This window comes from Anomaloglossus baeobatrachus, unplaced genomic scaffold, assembly GCF_048569485.1.
Source record: "Anomaloglossus baeobatrachus isolate aAnoBae1 unplaced genomic scaffold, aAnoBae1.hap1 Scaffold_165, whole genome shotgun sequence".
NCBI classification, from domain to species: domain Eukaryota; kingdom Metazoa; phylum Chordata; class Amphibia; order Anura; family Aromobatidae; genus Anomaloglossus; species Anomaloglossus baeobatrachus.
Window position 1 is genome coordinate 401,547 of NW_027441935.1, and position 20,616 is coordinate 422,162.

A 20,616-nucleotide genomic window follows, 5' to 3' on the forward strand; every position below is an offset into this window, starting at 1 on the left:
GTCTTAATGAGGTTGCCCACTATTACATTTCAATACATGTATGGGACCAAAATGGTCTAACAAAAAACCCAATCCCTCACAAACCTCCATACACTGACCCCCAGTCAGAAGAAGCGGACCCTCTCTTTCCTTCAGATGATTCCTTCGAGAGGCATCACAACCTCTATATGTGGTCCTGCTCAGGAAAAGCTAACCCTCTCTTTGATTCAAAGGATTCCTTCCTGGAGACAACACAGTTTCACCACACTGACCATGTATCAAACAATCATTCTCCATTTTGACAAATGAAACATGTGGCGCCCTGGACTAGCCAGGTAGCCACAGACAAAACACACACACACGCCCACCCCCCAGACAGTTACATAAGTCAGACAAAAACCCTTGTTGCCTCCCTTCAGGGTCTGATGTCCACACCAGGTGGGGCGAACCCAGGCGGTTGGCCCCACCCACCGAGGAGTTCACAGGCCTGGAGGCAGGAAAAGCAGTCAGTTCAGTTTAGGAGTGGAGGAGTGAGGAGCAGATCAGTTTAGGAGGTGAAAATGAGAGGTCACGAACTGCGTGTGTCTGGGTTGGAGCCCAGGCACTGACAGCAAAGTTGGCAGACGGTGGTGGCCATCTGCAGGAGTGACGAATCTCCGCAGAACCGTAGGACCGGGGTTGGGCGGTGGCCCACCGGTACCGAATCAGGGACCGGAGTGAAGTTAAGCACACAGGCAGGGCCATCGGACCCCGACCAGGCTTGGAGCCGCCGACAATAGTGAAATCCGAGTGTGACAGGAACTCTAGGGGTTTCCTAACTACCCAAGTCCCGTCAGAAGGCAACCGTCCGCACCGTGAGGATATACAGCCACCGCCACAGGCTAGAGATCCAAGGGCCAGCGCCTGCGGGCAAAACGGGCTCCTCCGGCACCTATACACCGGGGAGCAGACTAGCGTTGGAAACCCATCGTAGTCAACACAGTACACAAAGGTGCAGGGAAAGACAGCCGCCATCACCTGTCCGGGGAGGAACACTGCAGCCGGCTGCTGGACCCGTCTATCCAGCCGTTTGGTTTACCGAGGACTTTGTGCATCTGTTGCTGAGTGAGTACACCAGTGCCATCCGGCACCGCGCCGCGCTGCCCCTGCAACCCTGCACCTCACCAACCCTGCCTCCCCGTCACACCACCGGGCCCCGGGACCACCAACCCCTAGCCATGGAGGGGGAGAACAACATCCCAGCTGCTCCCTACCATCGCTCCCGGGATCCCCGTCACCAGCAGCAGTGGTGCCCATCTTCACCACAACCCGTGGGTGGCATCACGGACTAATTCCCCAAACAAACTACCCCTTTTCATGGGCGAGGACCGCCGCTCGAGTCCCCGGATCCGGCCCACCTCTCGAGCCACCGAGCAGCAGCAGCGTCGGACCCGAGCGTTAGCGAGCGCAGTGCCCCGCCGCCCGCGACATGAACAGGATCTGACCAGTCTACCTACCGGTAGAAGTGCGCCTTGCAGTCCCTGCCGGCGGCGTCCGGCCGAAACTTGAAGCGCCGCCATCTTTGGCGTGAAGATTTCCCGCTCGAGCGTCTTCCTCGAGCAGAGAAGGCGCGAAAGCGAAGCCCCGCCCCCAACAAGCGGAAGTGCTAAAGAGAACCAAGGGGGGACGGAAAGAAGATGTCTGCGCCTGACGGAGCCGTTGGAGGAGTGGTGGTCGCAGCCGCAGCGGTGCCCGTAGATGAAAACGGGGTAGCCCGTGCTCCGGCCGCAAGAGCGGGGGGGGGCCGCGGGTCCAGCGGTCGCCCAGGTGATGCCGTTCTCCCCATCCTATGTGCCTGGTGCTACCTGGCTGCCGCAGTACGATGGGAAGTTTGATGCTTTGCAGGTGTTCCGGAAGAAGATTAGCCCGGTTCTTGATCTATATCCCTTGACCGACAGGCAACAGGCAGCGGTAGTGCTAGGGCAGCTAACCGGTGCGGCTGAGCAGGAGACGGAGACCTGGACCGACGCGGACCGGGCCTCAGTGACTACCATTTTTGAGAAACTCCAAACCGCTTTTGAGACTCGCACGGAAGCGGAGCTGCGGGTGCAGTTTTATCAGTGCCGACAGCAGCCTGTGGATAATATAAGAGACTATGCCTTGCGTCTACAAACAGCCCTCCGTGCGCTGAAGCGAGTGGATACCATTAACGATGTGGACAGCAATAAGATGCTAGTGGAACAATTTTTGCAAGGGCTGGGGTCCACGGAAGACCGCAAGCAGCTACGACTGTGGGCCCTGGAACACCCTAATCTGGACTTTGCAGTATTGAAAGAACGGGCCATCAAGGCCCTGCAAGCCCCAACACCAGACGCCCCTGAGGCGGCCCCATGGCCGGCTGAAACTGCCCCCATCATGGTGGCACCTCCACTCCCGGCTCTACCGGCCCCTTCAGCGCCCGTCGGGATGATGGAGGAACTAGAGGCCCAGGTCCGCTGCATGGATGGAGACCTAGCCAAGATCCTCGCCGCACTCCAGCTTCCGACGAGAGTCAAGCCCCCAGGAGGGATCCAGCTCGCCAACAGCCCGGAGGACGTCCCCTGGATGCAGCAGAGAAGGACCAATGACTCACGGTATGGGCCTCCTATTTGTTACAGGTGCAGCAAGCCTGGCCACTACTCTAGGCGATGCCCATTAAACGAGCAACCCCTGGGGCCAAGGTCCAATCCTCAGGAGTAGACACCAACGGCCCCCCAGACTGGCGAGACCAGTACGTCGGAGCTCGCCCCATCATCCCTCTGGCAGTGGACGGCATCCTGCTTATGGCCCTATTGGACACAGGATCACAGGTAACCACCATACCGTATACACTGTACCAGCAGTATTGGGGTCCTGATGAACTTGCCCCCTCTGATGATAGCTTGACCCTTGTCGCGGCCAATGGACTCCCTCTAACCCAAGTGGGTTACAAACAAGTGACCCTGACCATGGGCCGTGCGGAGCTAAAACACCAAGGAATGATTGTGGTGATGAATGAACCTAGTGACCATAACCCAAAAGTAATCCTAGGGACCAATGTGATGGAGCATTGTATGAGTAAGGTGCTGAGTTTGTTGCAGCAGTTGGCCGCCACAGCAGGAGGAGGCCGACAGAGGGCGGTGCAGCATGAGATCTGGGCCCTCCTATATCGGCAGCAAGTGAATTCAATGGGTGGAGAGATTGGTGGCGTAAGGGTGATGGATGTGGCCCCCTTGGTAGTGCCCCCCAGAAGCGAGATGATGATCTGGTGCAGGGCAGCAGTAGGTCCCCAGGGGCGCGACTACCCGGCAATGGTGGAACCCATGCCTTCTGAACACTGGCCCACAGTGATGGCGGCCAGAGGGGTGGTTGACGTCAAAAAGGGGAGAGTGCCTGTGAGAGTGCTGAATTGTGGGGCGGAAGAAGTTAGGCTTCCCCGTTATGCCACACTTGCCAAGTTGCTTACCCTAAACCCTCACGCCATTCACGAAGCTGCCCCGCCTACCTCAGCACCCCCTGACAGTAACCACATACCCCCCGAACAGTTAGAGGAGTGGTGCCAGGACCTACATATAGGCACCGAAGCCACACCCATGCATCACAAAGAGGGGGTACACAGGGTAGTACAGGAGTATGGACAGGTTTTTAGCAAGCACCCATTAGATTTCGGGAGAATTAAAGGGGTTCAACACCATATCCCTACAGGCCTACATCCACCTATCAAGAAAGGTATAGGCCCATCCTGCCAGCACACTATCAATGCGCTAAAGACATGTTGAGGAACATGAAGGAGGCAGGGGTCATTTGGGATAGTTGTAGTCCCTGGGCAGCCCCGCTGGTGCTGGTGAAAAAGAAGGATGGCACCATGAGGATGTGTGTGGATTACCGAAAAATCACCAGATTACCGTCCGAGAAGAGAACCGTCACCGTTGGGACTGGAGTTGTCCCTGTTGTCAGTTAACTACCCATAACCACATGAGAAATTCCTCATGAACATGGCCGAGAACTAGCAGGCCACCCACGAACTTGTGGGTTTGTAAATAATGTTGTGGGATGGATACCGTTGCCGCCTCCGGAGAGGCTGATTTGGAGGATGGGCCTGGAGGAAAGTGATGGCCCAGGCCCGCCACTACCATAACCAGTGGCGATTGTTACGGGGGGACCGGCAGATTAGGACCAGGGGGTATATATCCTAATCGCCAGTCGGGGCCCACCGTGCTCCAGATGACAAAGGTGCTGCTGGCACCTGAGGGTTAGGCGGAGACTATAGAGCTGGATGGCTCTGACATAACCCAGGAACTCTGGGAACCGGTCACGTGTGTTGGGACAAGTCAGACCGGACGACAACCCGATTAGCGTTTTGGTGCACCTAGCGCTACACCAACCACGTGTGCAGGAAACACGTCAGGCCGGATGGTAACCAGGTAGCGTTGACCGGAAGACCGCCACGAAAGCGCCCTGTCGGCCACGTGTGTGTAGGACACGTCAGGCCGAGCGGTCCTCCGATTAGCGTTTCTGGCTTCCTCTCGACTGGCCACGTGTGTGTAGGACACGTCAGGCCATCTGGGTACACCAGTAGCGTTGACCGGGAAGCCGAGGAGGATAAGGAACACCCTGTTAACTCCACAGGGGTCCTGGGGTACGCTGTCCGTGCGCGTAGGGGGCACAACCGGACAGGTGGCACAGCAGGTGCGTTGTCCGTGTGCGTAGGGGGCACAATCAGACAGGTGGCGCAGCAGGTGCGTTGTCCGTGTGCGTAGGGGGCACAATCGGACAGGGAGCACAGCAGCCGCAGCCCAGTTAACGCCACTGGGCTGCTATAGCAAGACTGGAACGGCAGGAGGGAAGCACGGCGCCTGACCCTGATGTGCCGAGCCACGAATCTTGGCGTGACAGGCACCGTTCGCCTAACCCTACCTATCGCTTCCCAACATAGGCTTATGCCGCAATGAGGCTCTAAAATGGAGGTGTGCTCTGACTGAGCAAAAGTGAAGACTGCGCACCTCCATGTTGTCTCCAGCCCCTTTTATAACCTGGGTCCGCCTCAAACCCAGGGTGGAACCACCAAGGTCCAATAGCAGAGTGCCATGTCATCAGTAACGTCACATGCGACCTATCCGGAACTGCCACGTCATTGATGACCTCATGGCAGCCACACCCCAAACACTTCACCAGTCATCATCTGACGACCAATACTGAGGTGCCAGATCATAGGGGCGGGCCTCTGAGAGCCAGTCCGGAGTTGCCACGTCATCAGGACACCTGACACCCTCTGCCCTATCAGGGCCTGCCACCTCACGGACATGCTCAGTGAGGTCCTTACCGGACCTAGCCTATGATGCACTAAGTGCCTGAGCATGCTCAGTAGCCTGAGCCACAGGCTTAGAAAGCAGACTATCAGTTTGAGCATGCTCAGTAGGCACATCCCAGAACTTAGACACAGCACGAAGTCCAAGTACCTGTGCAAAGAGGCTGTTAGGGTTAATTGGGGGAGCATGCTCAGTAGCCTGAACTGAGGACTTAGTCTCAGACATAACACAAACAGGCTGAGCATGCTCACTAGGCAAAATACCGGTCTTAAACTCTGGCTGGGGTAAATCGGCATGAAGGTTAGTCCACATAGTGGCATTTTAAGTTAGAATTTTTAGTCTAGCTGCCCAGACAAGGATGTTTTTAACCTAGATAGTGGCATTTTAGTTAGGTACCCGGAATATTGAGATTTACCTTGCCGTTGGTGTCCGGGTCTTACATGCATTGGCCAATTCATAAACTAAAAATCTCATTTTTTCATATAGCAGTAATGCAGTACCAGAGTTCCCTTATACATTGATGGCATTTAGTGTGCGACTGTATCCATTTTGTATTTGCTATATTTTTTTCAGCTGGCACCGATACACACTTGTAGGATGTGCGGGTCAGTTTTTTGAAATATTTACAGCAACGCCTCCGACCAGGTATGTGCGTGTGACGCTGCCGTAGCGATAATGTTCGCTACGGCAGCGATCACAAACAATCGCATGCACGACGGGGGGCGGGTGCTTACACGCTCGATATCGCTAGCAATTGCTAGCAATATCGTAGCGTGTAAAGCCCGCTTTAGTGCTTGATCTGCAATTGTTTTGTAATAAGGATAAAAAGTGTCCTATCAGGGAGAAAAGTTCACTGTTTTGCCAATTGGTGAGGGTCCCGACACTCAGACCTTCACCTATTAGTAAGTGATGATCACCTATCTTGTGGATAGGACATAACTTAATTTAAGCAAACAACCCCCTTACATTTGAGCTGAGAACCTGCACGCATTTGCCCATGTGTGCACACACAGCTGACAATTTTGGTCTGTGCATATGGTGTTCGAAACTTAGGGGTACTTTACACATTTCGACATTGGTAGCATTTACTAGCAATGTCCAGCGCGATAGCACCCGCCCTTGTCGTACATGCGATATGTTGTGATTGCTGCCGTAGCGAACATAATCGCTATGGCACTTCACACGCACTTACCTGGTCGGAGCCTTCGCTGTGACCGCCGAACAATTCCTCCTTCAAGGGGTAGGTGCGTTCGGCGTCACAGCGACGTCATTGCGACATCACTAAGCGGCCGGCCAATAAAAGCAGAGGGGCAGAGACGAGCGGGACATAACATCCCGCCCACCTCCTTCCTTCCGCATTGCTGGTGGACGCAGGTAAGGAGATATTTGTCGTTCCTGCGGCTTCACACACAGAGATGTGTGATGCCGCAGGAGCGACAAACAACATCGCATCTCCTGAAGTAGCGACATTATGGAAATGAACGACGTTACACAGATCAGCGATTTTTTACACTTCTGTGCTTGTGTGGCGTCCTGGACTAGCCAGGTCGTCACAGGTAACATACATACACCCCCACCCCCACTAGACAGTAACATTAGCCAAACATAAAATCCTTGTTGCCTCCCTCCATGGTCTGATGTCCACACCAGGTGGGGCGGAGCCAAGCCGTTGGCCCCGCCCACCGAGGAGTTCACAGGCCTGGAGGCGGGAAAAGCAGACAGTTGAGCTGAGGTGGTGGAAGTGAGAGGAGAAGAGTGGAGAGTGTCTGGGTTTGTGGCCCAGGCACTAACAACAAGGTTGGCAGACAGTGGTGGCCATCTGCAGGAGTGGTGAATCAACACGGAACCGTAGGACCGGGGTCGGGCGTCGGCCCGCCGGTACCGACCGGGGAACGAAGTGAAGCCAGCACACACAGGCAGGACCATCGGACCCCGACTAGGCTTGGAGTCGCCATCAACAGTCAAATCCGAGTGTGACAGGAACCCCAGGGGTTTCCTAACAGCCAAAGACCCGTTAGAAGGCAACCGTCCGCACCGTGAGGGTATACAGCTACCGCCTAAGGCTAGAGACTCAAGGGCCAGCGCCTGCGGGCAAACGGGCTCCTCCGGCATCCATACACTGGGGAGCGGACTACCGTTGGGGACCCATCGTAGTCAAAACAGTACACAAAGGTGCAGGGAAAGACAGCCGCCATCACCTGTCCAGGGAGAGACACTGCAGCCGGCTGCGGGACCCATCCATCCAGCCGTTTGGTTTGCCGAGGACTTTATGCATCTCTTACTGAGTGAGTACACCCGTGCCATCCGGCACCGCGCCGCGCTGTCCCTGCAACCCTGCACCTCACCAACCCTGCCTCCCCGTCATACCACCGGGCCCTGGGACCACTGACCCCTACCCACGGAGGGGGAAAACAACATCCCAGCTGCTCCCTACCATCGCTCCCGGGATCCCCGTCACCAGCAGCGGTGGTGCCCATCTTCACCACAACCCGTGGGTGGTGTCACGGACTAAATCCCGCAAACCAACCATCCTTTTCACTCACAGGCGAGGAGCGCCGCTCGAGTCCCCGGATCCGGCCCACCGCTCGAGCCACCGAGCAGCAGCCGCAGCAGCGCCGGACCCGAGCGTTAGCGAGCGCGGCGGCGGCGTCCTCCCCGCCCGCGACACTTGTTCATCGTCGCACTTAGGATTTACACGTTGCAATGTCGCTACCGGCGCCGGATGTGTGTCACTAACGATGTAACCACGACGATCTATCGGTAGCGATGTCGCAACGTGTAAAGTACCCCATAGTCTGAGGATAAGCGCATGCACAGACCAAAAATAAAGGGAACCTTTCACCTGTTTTTTGCCCTATAAGCTGCGGCCACCATCACCAGGCTCTTACTGTATATACAGCATTCTAACATGCTGTATTTAAGAGCCCAGGCGGCTGGTTATAACATAAAAAACACTTTATAATACTTACCTAGAAGGTCGCTCCGGTAAAAAACAACACAACAGTCGGATGGGTGGCGCCGTTCTACGGGATCGGCGCCTTCCCCATTCGGCCATCTTGGTTTGGTCTTCCTTATTCTGAAGCCGCGGTGCATGATGCGTCTACGTGATACACACGTGCCGACATTGAGGTCCTGAGCAGGCGCACTTTGATATGCCCTGCTCAGGGCAGATCAAAGTATTGTAGTGCGCCTGCGCAGGACCTCAATCTCGGCGCGTGTGTATGACGTTCTGGTAGAGCTATGCTGTCCTTGGTTCCCAAAGATGCCAACAGGGAGTGACTTGGAAAATGTAACAGCTATTTTGTACAAATTTTTACATCCTGTGTATATATGAATATATGAAACTTTTCTGATATATCTTATTAGTTGAAGTTTCCTCTTCAACTAATAAGATATATTCCTCCTCTTCACCTACTGTCACGGTTGTCAGACAGTCATGTGGTTTCCGGCAATAGAAGGTCACAGTGTTTGGATGCACAAAATGCTCCCTGACTTTCTGTTGTTCCTGCTGTCAGTATTAATTGTATTAGGTAGCTTTCCTGCAAGGTTTTCATTTCTTCCCCTTATGCACTTTGCGAAGCTCTCCTTCCATCTAGCTGATGATTAATTAGTTAATTCAAGCTCTGGATAAAAGCAGGTGGCTTGTACTTCTCTGTGGTACCGTTGCTGAATCCTTGCTGAATTTCTTCCGGAGTCATCTGTGGATAAGTAGTTCATGCATATTCCCCCGTGTGTCCTCCTTGTGTCTTCTCTGGTGTCTAGTGGGGTTGACGAAAAGCTCATCCCACTTATCCCTTATTTAGGGCACAGCACTAGGAATACCTAGGGTCAGGTATCCGGCTTGGCGCGTAGGTGCGGAACCTATTGAGGGTGGTGAGGGACCCCAGGGATCAGGGGTAGGTTTGGTCAGGGGTCACCATCTCCCCCCTTCCCTAGGCACTGGGTTTCCCTCCCTTTCGCTTGGTAGCTCCCCATACCTAGACTGACACCTACTGTACCGGCAGCCGGTAGCCCCTCTCTACATATCAGCAAATAAGCTAGAATATTGTCTCTCCTAACATGTCTTTTCCAACCACGGGTTAACTTCAGATTTTTTGTATCCAGCTTTTTGACTACAGAAATATTGTTTTCTTATATGTATTTTACAAGACTTTAATGCAAGTACAGCTCCTAAGTAATGCAATGAAAGGTCTAACAAATTAGTATACCAATGGGAATGTTCAAAATCTGATTAACAAGTGTGCATTACAATCCCTTTAAAACATTATTTTTATTAATTAAATATTAAAATCGTCCAGGTGAAAAAACTCCAAAAAATAATAAATAAAAGGGGAGCTATTAAGGGTCAGGTGCAACTATATATTCTGAAGTTTACACAGGCAAATATAAAGATAGAAAAGCCAATCCAAAATTTATTTATACTAAAGTGACCCTAATATGTCACTATATCTGGCTCTGCCTGACAACGGAGGGTATGACGCCCTAACGTAGCTGGGCGCCCCCGTTCCTCGACGGCTGACCCTCACTCACCCTACTCGACCCTACCAAAGGATGATAGTATCTGTACCAAATACTCTCACCAACATAGTATATAATACTCCATTTTGATAAAAGGAGTACCTCAATTATCAATTCTATAGGCACATGGAGGGGAACAACTATAAACGGGTACAGCAATAAGTTATGATATCTGCAGGGGCAGATCAAATGACCAGGTCTGTCCAAATTTAGTAATGTTAAAGTGACCCTAATGTGTCACTTTACCTGGCCCTGCCTGGCAACGGAGGGTATGACGCCCTAACTTAGCTGAGCGCCCCCGTTCCTCGACGGCTGTCCCTCACTCACCCTAGTTGACCCTACCAATATAGGGATGGTATCTGTGCCTAATAATCTCAGTAATGGACACTAAATGTAATACTCCACAGAGAGTCCAATTAGAGGATAAATACCTCAATACACAATTTTACAGGTACAGTACAAAAACAAGGACATCTGCTGCCACAATCAGCCTACAGCATGTCTATCAGTATACAATGGGGACAAGATGTACTTCCCTCAATTAGATGCTGTTTACATGGCCTCAACGCGTTTCCCCGCCCGTCATCGGATCATCAGGAAGCCCACGGGTGATGATAAAAGATATACATCCCAGCATCATGTATGGTAGACACTACCATACATGATGCTGGGATGTATATCTTTTATCATCACCCGTGGGCTTCCTGATGATCCGATGACGGGCGGGGAAACGCGTTGAGGCCATGTAAACAGCATCTAATTGAGGGAAGTACATCTTGTCCCCATTGTATACTGATAGACATGCTGTATGCTGATTGTGGCAGCAGATGTCCTTGTTTTTGTACTGTACCTGTAAAATTGTGTATTGAGGTATTTATCCTCTAATTGGACTCTCTGTGGAGTATTACATTTAGTGTCCATTACTGAGATTATTAGGCACAGATACCATCCCTATATTGGTAGGGTCAACTAGGGTGAGTGAGGGACAGCCGTCGAGGAACGGGGGCGCTCAGCTAAGTTAGGGCGTCATACCCTCCGTTGCCAGGCAGGGCCAGGTAAAGTGACACATTAGGGTCACTTTAACATTACTAAATTTGGACAGACCTGGTCATTTGATCTGCCCCTGCAGATATCATAACTTATTGCTGTACCCGTTTATAGTTGTTCCCCTCCATGTGCCTATAGAATTGATAATTGAGGTACTCCTTTTATCAAAATGGAGTATTATATACTATGTTGGTGAGAGTATTTGGTACAGATACTATCATCCTTTGGTAGGGTCGAGTAGGGTGAGTGAGGGTCAGCCGTCGAGGAACGGGGGCGCCCAGCTACGTTAGGGCGTCATACCCTCCGTTGTCAGGCAGAGCCAGATATAGTGACATATTAGGGTCACTTTAGTATAAATAAATTTTGGATTGGCTTTTCTATCTTTATATTTGCCTGTGTAAACTTCAGAATATATAGTTGCACCTGACCCTTAATAGCTCCCCTTTTATTTATTATTTTTTGGAGTTTTTTCACCTGGACGATTTTAATATTTAATTAATAAAAATAATGTTTTAAAGGGATTCTAATGCAATGAAAGCTAACGTATTTGTTGGGAGCAGTCCTTTGCGCGCTCGTCTGTAATATTAGCGAGTATACAATGTCCCAGCATTTAATGACGGATATGAAAGTCTCATTCAGCTGAAGTGCTGGAGTCATTTCCAGTAAGTGAAGGATATAAATATGGAAGTTATAAATAATAAATATATGGCTGCTGCTCGATAGACCGCACCGGTTCACTTACGATGTAAACATTGTCATATGAGGTAAGGCGATCTACCCGTAAGAACAGTTCCTAAAGAGGGAAGTTGTCAATATTTTACAAAATGCCCCGAGCAAAAGATTAGAGTTTCCAATTTGTTCTAGACAAATCATTTAACATGGTTGCCACTATGTTACAGATAGTGTAAAATAGAGAAGGATCACATGACCTCGGCCACGGCCCGGTGGTGGGCTTCCTCATCATGCCTTGCAGTTACCCCACCCTATACTACAATCAGACATGAAGGACTATGACGCGTAGCCATTATAAAAGCCCAAGTAGGAGATGCGGCTGCTAATTTGTGGAGAATGCGTGTAAGAGGTGAGGATGGTGAGAATTAGGGTGTAAGGAGAAGAGACTAGATAGATTTAACTTATAAGAAATTGAGAGACATAGATAGTGGTCACTAACAGCGATGAGCGACCACTACCATGCTTGGTACTCGTAACTAGAGATGAGCGGACACTACTATGCTCGGGTGCTCTGTACCCATAACCAGTGATGAGCGAGCACTACCATGCTTGGTACTTGTAACTAGAGATGAGTGGGCACTACCATGCGCAGGTGCTCGGTACTTGTAACTAGTGATGAGCGGGCACTACCATGCTCGAGTGGTCAGTACTTGTAACTAGTGATGAGCGGGCACTACCATGCTCAGGTGCTCGGTACTTGTAACTAGTGATGAGCGGGCACTACCATGCTCGGGTGGTCAGTACTTGTAACTAGTGATGAGCGGGCACTACCATGCTCGGGGGCTTGGTATTCGTAACTAGTGATGAGTGGGCACTACTATGCTCGGGTACTCGGAACTAGTGATGAGTGGGCACTACCATGCTCGGGTGCTCGGTACTCGTAACCAGTGATGAGTGAGTACTACCATGCTCAAGTGCTCAGTACTCGTAACTAGTGATGAGCGGGCACTACCATGCTCGGTACTCATAACTTTTCATGAGTGAGCACTACCATGCTTGGGTGCTCGGTTCTCGTAACTAGATATGGGTGAGCACTATCATGCTCGGGTACTCAGTGCTAGTGTTGAGCGAGCACTACCATGCTCAGGTGCTCAGTACTCGTAACTAGTGATGAGTAGGCACTACCATGCTCGGGTGCTCGGTACTCGTAACTAGTGATGAGCGGGCACTACCATGCTCAGGTGCTCGATACTCGTAACTAGTGATGAGGGGGCACTACCATGCTCGGGTGCTCGGTACTCGTAACTAGTGATGAGGGGGCATTACCATGCTCAGGTGCTCAGTACTTGTAACTAGTGATGAGCGAGCACTACCATGCTCGGGTGCTCGGTACTCGTAACTAGTGATGAGCAGGCACTACCATGCTCGGGTGCTCGGTACTCGTAACTAGTGATGAGGGGACACTACCATGCTCAGGTGCTCGGTACTCGTAACTAGTGATGAGCGGGCACTACCATGCTCAGGTGCTCAGTACTCGTAACTAGTGATGAGCAGGCACTACCATGCTCGGGTGCTTGGTACTCGTAACTAGTGATACGCGGGCACTACCATGCTCGGGTGCTCGGAACTCGTAACTAGTGATGAGCAGGCACTACCATGCTCAGGTGCTCGGTACTCGTAACTAGTGATGAGCGGGCACTACCATGCTCAGGTGCTCAGTACTTGTAACTAGTGAAGAGCAGGCACTACCATGCTCAGGTGCTCGGTACTCGTACTTAGTGATGAGCAGGCACTACCATGCTCGGGTGCTCGGTACTCGTAACTAGTGAAGAGCAGGCACTACCATGCTCGGGTGCTCGGTACTCGTAACTAGTGATACACGGGCACTACCATGCTCGGGTGCTCAGTACTTGTAACTAGTGAAGAGCAGGCACTACCATGCTCAGGTGCTCGGTACTCGTACTTAGTGATGAGCAGGCACTACCATGCTCGGGTGCTCGATACTCGTAACTAGTGATGAGCGAGCACTACCATGCTCAGGTGCTCAGTACTTGTAACTAGTGAAGAGCAGGCACTACCATGCTCAGGTGCTCGGTACTCGTACTTAGTGATGAGCAGGCACTACCATGCTCGAGTGCTCGGTACTCGTAACTAGTGAAGAGCAGGCACTACCATGCTCGGGTGCTCGGTACTCGTAACTAGTGATACACGGGCACTACCATGCTCGGGTGCTCAGTACTCGTAACTAGTGATGAGCAGGCACTACCATGCTCAGGTGCTCGGTACCCGTAACTAGTGATGAGCAGGCACTACCATGCTCGAGTGCTCAGTATTTGTAACTAGTGATGAGCAGGCACTACCATGCTCGGGTGCTCGGTACTCATAACTAGTGATGAGGGGGCACTACCATGCTCGGGTGCTCGGTACTCGTAACTAGTGATGAGCGGGCACTACCATGCTCGGGTGCTCGGTACTCGTAACTAGTGATGAGCGGGCACTACCATGCTCGGGTGCTCGGTACTCGTAACTAGTGATGAGCGGGCACTACCATGCTCAGGTGCTCAGTACTCGTAACTAGTGAAGAGCAGGCACTACCATGCTCAGGTGCTCGGTACTCGTACTTAGTGATGAGCAGGCACTACCATGCTCGGGTGCTCGGTACTCGTAACTAGTGATGAGCAGCCACTACCATGCTCGGGTGCTCAGTACTCGTAACTAGTGATGAGCAGGCACTACCATGCTCAGGTGCTCAGTACTCGTAACTAGTGATGAGCAGGCACTACCATGCTCGGGTGCTCGGTACTCGTAACTAGTGATACGCGGGCACTACCATGCTCGGGTGCTCGGTACTCGTAACTAGTGATGAGCGAGCACTACCATGCTCGGGTGCTCAGTACTCGTAACTAGTGATGAGCAGGCACTACCATGCTCGGGTGCTCGGAACTCGTAACTAGTGATGAGCAGGCACTACCATGCTCAGGTGCTCGGTACTCGTAACTAGTGATGAGCGGGCACTACCATGCTCAGGTGCTCAGTACTTGTAACTAGTGAAGAGCAGGCACTACCATGCTCAGGTGCTCGGTACTCGTACTTAGTGATGAGCAGGCACTACCATGCTCGAGTGCTCGGTACTCGTAACTAGTGAAGAGCAGGCACTACCATGCTCGGGTGCTCGGTACTCGTAACTAGTGATACACAGGCACTACCATGCTCGGGTGCTCGGTACTCGTAACTAGTGATGAGCAGGCACTACCATGCTCGGGTGCTCGGTACTCGTAACTAGTGATACACAGGCACTACCATGCTCGGGTGCTCAGTACTCGTAACTAGTGATGAGCAGGCACTACCATGCTCAGGTGCTCGGTACCCGTAACTAGTGATGAGCAGGCACTACCATGCTCGAGTGCTCAGTATTCGTAACTAGTGATGAGCAGGCACTACCATGCTCGGGTGCTCGGTACTCATAACTAGTGATGAGGGGGCACTACCATGCTCGGGTGCTCGGTACTCGTAACTAGTGATGAGCAGGCACTACCATGCTCAGGTGCTCGGTACTCGTACTTAGTGATGAGCAGGCACTACCATGCTCGGGTGCTCGGTACTCGTAACTAGTGAAGAGCAGGCACTACCATGCTCGGGTGCTCGGTACTCGTAACTAGTGATACACGGGCACTACCATGCTCGGGTGCTCGGTACTCGTAACTAGTGATGAGCAGGCACTACCATGCTCGGGTGCTCAGTACTCGTAACTAGTGATGAGCAGGCACTACCATGCTCAGGTGCTCGGTACTCGTAACTAGTGATGAGCAGGCACTACCATGCTCGAGTACTCAGTATTCGTAACTAGTGATGAGCAGGCACTACCATGCTCGGGTGCTCGGTACTCATAACTAGTGATGAGGGGGCACTACCATGCTCGGGTGCTCAGTACTCGTAACTAGTGATGAGCAGGCACTACCATGCTCGGGTGCTCAGTACTCGTAACTAGTGATGAGCAGGCACTACCATGCACAGGTGCTCAGTACTCGTAACTAGTGATGAGCAGGCACTACCATGCTCGGGTGCTCGGTACTCGTAACTAGTGATGAGCAGGCACTACCATGCTCAGGTGCTCAGTACTCGTAATTAGTGATGAGCAGGCAGGCACTACCATGCTCGGGTGCTCGGTACTCATAACTAGTGATGAGGGGGCACTACCATGCTCGGGTGCTCGGTACTCGTAACTAGTGATGAGCGGGCACTACCATGCTCGGGTGCTCGGTACTCGTAACTAGTGATGAGCAGGCACTACCATGCTCGGGTGCTCAGTACTCGTAACTAGTGATGAGCAGGCACTACCATGCTCGGGTGCTTGGTACTCGTAACTAGTGATGAGCAGGCACTACCATGCTCGGGTGCTCGGTACTCGTAAGTAGTGATGAGCGGGCACTACCATGCTCGGGTGCTCGGTACTCGTAACTAGTGGTAAGCAGGCACTACCATGCTCGGGTGCTCGGTACTCGTAACTAGTGATGAGCAGGCACTACCGTGCTCGGGTGCTCGGTACTCATAACTAGTGATGAGCGGGCACTACTATGCTCGGGTGCTCAGTACTCGTAACTAGTGATGAGGGGGCACTACCATGCTCAGGTTCTCGGTACTCGTAACTAGTGATGAGCGGGCACTACCATGCTCGGGTGCTCGGTACTCATAACTAGTGATGAGCAGGCACTACCATGCTTGGGTGCTCGGTACTCGTAACTAGTGATGAGCAGGCACTACCATGCTCGGGTGCTCGGTACTCATAACTAGTGATAAGCAGGCACTACCATGCTCGGGTGCTCAGTACTTGTAACTTGTGATGAGCAGGCACTACCATGCTCGGGTGCTCGGTACTCGTAACTGAGTGACTGAAAAAGACATGGAGACTGACATTACACAGGATGGTGCTGCCACCTTGTGGACAAGTGCTGAAATTGCTCGAGGGGAGGACGCTGTAAAATCTGATCCCCTCCCACAGGCACTGGTTGTACAGGAAAAAAAGTGCGGGGAAAAAAGACACTGAGCTACTGGAGCTGCACCTGAACAGACCTGCCTCGGACTGCCCTCATCGCTGACGTGTGAGAGATTGCCAGAACTGCTGCAAAGGTGATCCTGGACTCAAGGGACCTCCGGACCGTCTCCTTCCTCCATTCCAAGAGACTGTAAGCTAGTCCTCTGGCGAGAGGGCTGAATATTTCCCCATCTCTGCTCCTTGGAGTCGCCGTCGTTTACCCGGAGTCCAGGCCTGCTACGTGGGAGCCCTCCCTCCTTGTGTTTTGGACTGGTAATATAACCCATAGGGCAAGTCAGGGACAGAATTCTTGTTTATCATTGCTGTTTTGTTTGTGTTCTGTGCCGTGCGTCTGCAGTTAGAGACTCGGATAGCAAACTCTGATTATGTGTGCTGCTAAGCCAGCTGCGTGTGTTATTGAAATGTTTACCAGTAAAGAAATGTAGCCTTGCATAAAATTCAAGCGTGGGAAATTTTGTTGGCGCAGATTATGGGAACTCAGCCGCGGTCTTACCCGAGGTCACTTCATCTGGCGTAGTCGGCAGGATCTGTGACCAGCAAAATCCCCTCCCGGTGGTAGCTTATAGTCAGACAGCTCCTCCGGCGTCTATTGTAAATCAAGTGAGAAAGTTTAATGGACGGAATTACCCTGTACCTGAATGGGCGGAACAACTGAGGATAGTGGGGGAAATGTATAATCTTGATCCTAAGACCTTAGCAGAAATGGCTATGCTGACGCTGGAGGGGGAGGCATGGACTACGGTCAGACTGGAGACGCTTAGGGGCCAGCGTACATTAGATGACTTGGTGCAGGTGCTAGAGAACACCTATGGGCCGACCAGATACCTGGGAACACTGCGCTACATGTTCTTCCAGCATACACAGCTCGAGTGGGAGGACATTCCCCGATATGCGAACGCCCTCCAAGTACTGCTGGAACAAGCCTGCAAAAATGGAGAAAATCTAGCTGGTACATCCTCCCGCAACCTGGTGCTCAGGGACCAATTCTTAATAGGACTGAGAGATCCGTATCTCAACCGCTCATTGCAGGACTTACTCCGGATAAATCCAGCCCTTACGTTTGCTGAGGTTAAACAAGAAGCCATAGAACGTTCTAGGGGACCTGTTATGGGAACAGAGACTTATACCGCTACTTGCAGATCCATGTACAGTACAAATACTCCGAACAGCGACACGGAGGAACTGAAGCAGATGGTGGCGAATTTACAGAAGCAGGTGCTGCAGCTCACATTAGACCAACAGGCGGATAGGCAAGTGAGACGGCAACCTAGCCGGCCTATGGGAAAGTGCTGGACATGTGGTGACCCCCGTCACAGAGCAAACCGTTGTCCCCAGAACTCCTTCCAACCCGACCCGCAGCCATTCCATCGAATGGACTCTCAAACACCCTGCCCTTTCAATTACATACTGACGCCAGCCTACAGGTTCTGGGGGCAGTACTCTCACAGGTACAAGAAGGCAAGGAACGCGTTGTAGCCTATGCCAGTAGGTCCCTACATGAAGGTAAAAAGAATCCCACCAATTACAGTTCATTCCAGCTGGAACTGTTGGCCTTGATGTGGGCAATGACTGAGAAATTTTCCGGATATTTGACGGGGACAGAAGTACTAGTCCTGATGGACAACAACCCTTTGGCCCACTTAGAAAATGCGAAACTTGGGGCTATGGAGCAGCGATGGATGGCTCGGCTCTCCAAGTTTAACTACAAGATTAAATATAGAGCTGGGGCTGAAAATCAGAATGCGGACAGCCTGTCCAGAAGGACATCCCCCTCGCCCACTAAAGACCGGGACGAAGAGCTGGAAGGAGACGAGATGCCTGACTTCGCAAGATTAGCTCGGCAGATGATGGATTGCCGCCAGTATGCTGTGGATGAGGCTGGCACTCCAGTAGGGTCCCCACTGTCCCCACAGGAATGGTGCAGAATCCAGGACCGGAATGCTGAATGTACCCTACTCAAACAATGGGTGAAGCAGCAGCAGAAGCCGTCCTCTGACACGCGATCACGACTGTCCACCAGTACCCTGACCCTGCTCAGCCAATGGGATCATCTGATTCTGAGAGAAGGAGTGCTATACCGGAGGATCTTCCTATCCCACATGCTGGAGGAGTGCCTACAGGTTGTAGTGCCGGCCCAAATGGCCCGTGAGATGGTAGGAGAAGCACACAAGAGGAACGGCCACTTTGGAATAGACAAGACCTTCCGGTGGGTCCAACAGTCCATCTACTGTCCGGGACTCCGCAAGCTGGTTGAAGATGTCTGCCAAGCGTGTCGCACCTGTGAGCTTTACAAGTCCGCTGAACAGCGTGCACCTGTCCAAACAGTTGAGACATCCCGGCCCCTTGAGCTGTTGATGGTGGACTACCTGTCGATTGGGATGGCGAGTGGTGGCTACCAATATTGTCTGGTTATGGTAGACCATTTCACAAAATTCGCAGTTGCTGTTGCTACCAAAGATTAGACTGCCGAGTCAGCTGCGCGGGCCATCTGTCGACAGTTCATCCAGGTCTATGGGTGTCCGGAGAGGTTGCACTCTGATCAGGGGGCTTGTTTTGAAGGTCAAATTATCGAGGAGCTGCATCGGATGTATGGGATCCAGAAGTCCAGAACCACCCCTTACTACCCACAGGGGAATGGTGCGTGTGAGCGCTTTAACCGGACTCTACTCCAGTTGATCCGCACCTTAGCCAATGACAAGAACGACCAATGGCCCCAATTCCTCCTGGATCTAGTGTGGGCCTACAACAATCAAGTCCACTCCGTGACGGGTTTTACCCCACACACCCTTCTCTTTGGCCGCCCAGGAAAAGGGGTCCACGACCTAAACCTGACCAGTCCTGAAAAAAATACCGGCAGTACCTATCCATCCTGGCTACACACTCATCGTCAGAAGATGGAAACTGTATACCGACTGGTAGGCCAACAAATCCGGGGCCAGAGACATGCTGACCCGCTCCCCGTACAGGAAGAACCCTTAGAAGTAGGACAGCTAGTCCTGGTTCGTATTAAGAAGCCTCAAGGAAAACTCCGAGCTAAGTGGGAAGCTGAAGTCTATCGGGTAGTTGAGCGCCCCTATCCTGATGGTCATGTGTACAGAGTCTGGGGCGCAGATAGCGGCAACTCTCGCACCTTGCACCGGAATATGTTGCGCCCCTGCCGATCCCAGCCTGACTCCCTCACCACAGTACCCGGTGAGGACGACACTGCTGACATGACTGACACCATTGACATTACTCAGCATAGTGACCTTGTTGACTCCGGGACTGGTTACCTGCCTGCGCAGACTGGCCCTCCCTCTAGGGAACTGACGGAGGTAGAGAGTGTAACCGGTGATAGAGTGGAGGGAAATCAACCTCTGCGGCGTACTACCCGCACCACTGCCGGGGTTCCTCCTGGGCAGTCTTATATGGACCAGTATGTATGGCCCGCTTCTCAGCCTCCCCCTGCCACAGCCTCAGTCCTTGCTGCCCTGGAACCTGTGAATGTTGACAGGGACTGCCAACCTTTCAGTGGGGGGATATGTAACGAGGCAAACAGCTCTCACTGTGTTGTGACTGAAAAAGACATGGAGACTGACATTACACAGGATGGTGCTGCCACCTTGTGGACAAGTGCTGAAATTGCTCGAGGGGCGGACGCTGTCAAATCTGATTCCCCTCCCACAGGTACTGGTTGTACAGGAAAAAGTGCGGGAAAAAAGACACTGAGCTACTGGAGCTGTACCTGAACAGACCTGCCTCGGACTGCCCTCATCGCTGACGTGGATGGGGGATGATCAAAAGAAATCGGGTTAAATGCTGCGCTTAAAACCACAATCCAAAGATATATCGTGAATTCCTTTTCTTTATTTTCACAGGTCAACGCGTTTCAAAGGCATCTCCACCTTCTTCATCAGGACAAAAGTCAGAAAGGAACAGCGATGCTGAAAAGGAATTCACGATATATCTTTGGATTGTGGTTTTAAGCGCAGCATTTAACCCGATTTCTTTTGATCATCCCCCATCCTGTTGCAATATCGGGGCTGCAGCTGACCACTTTTG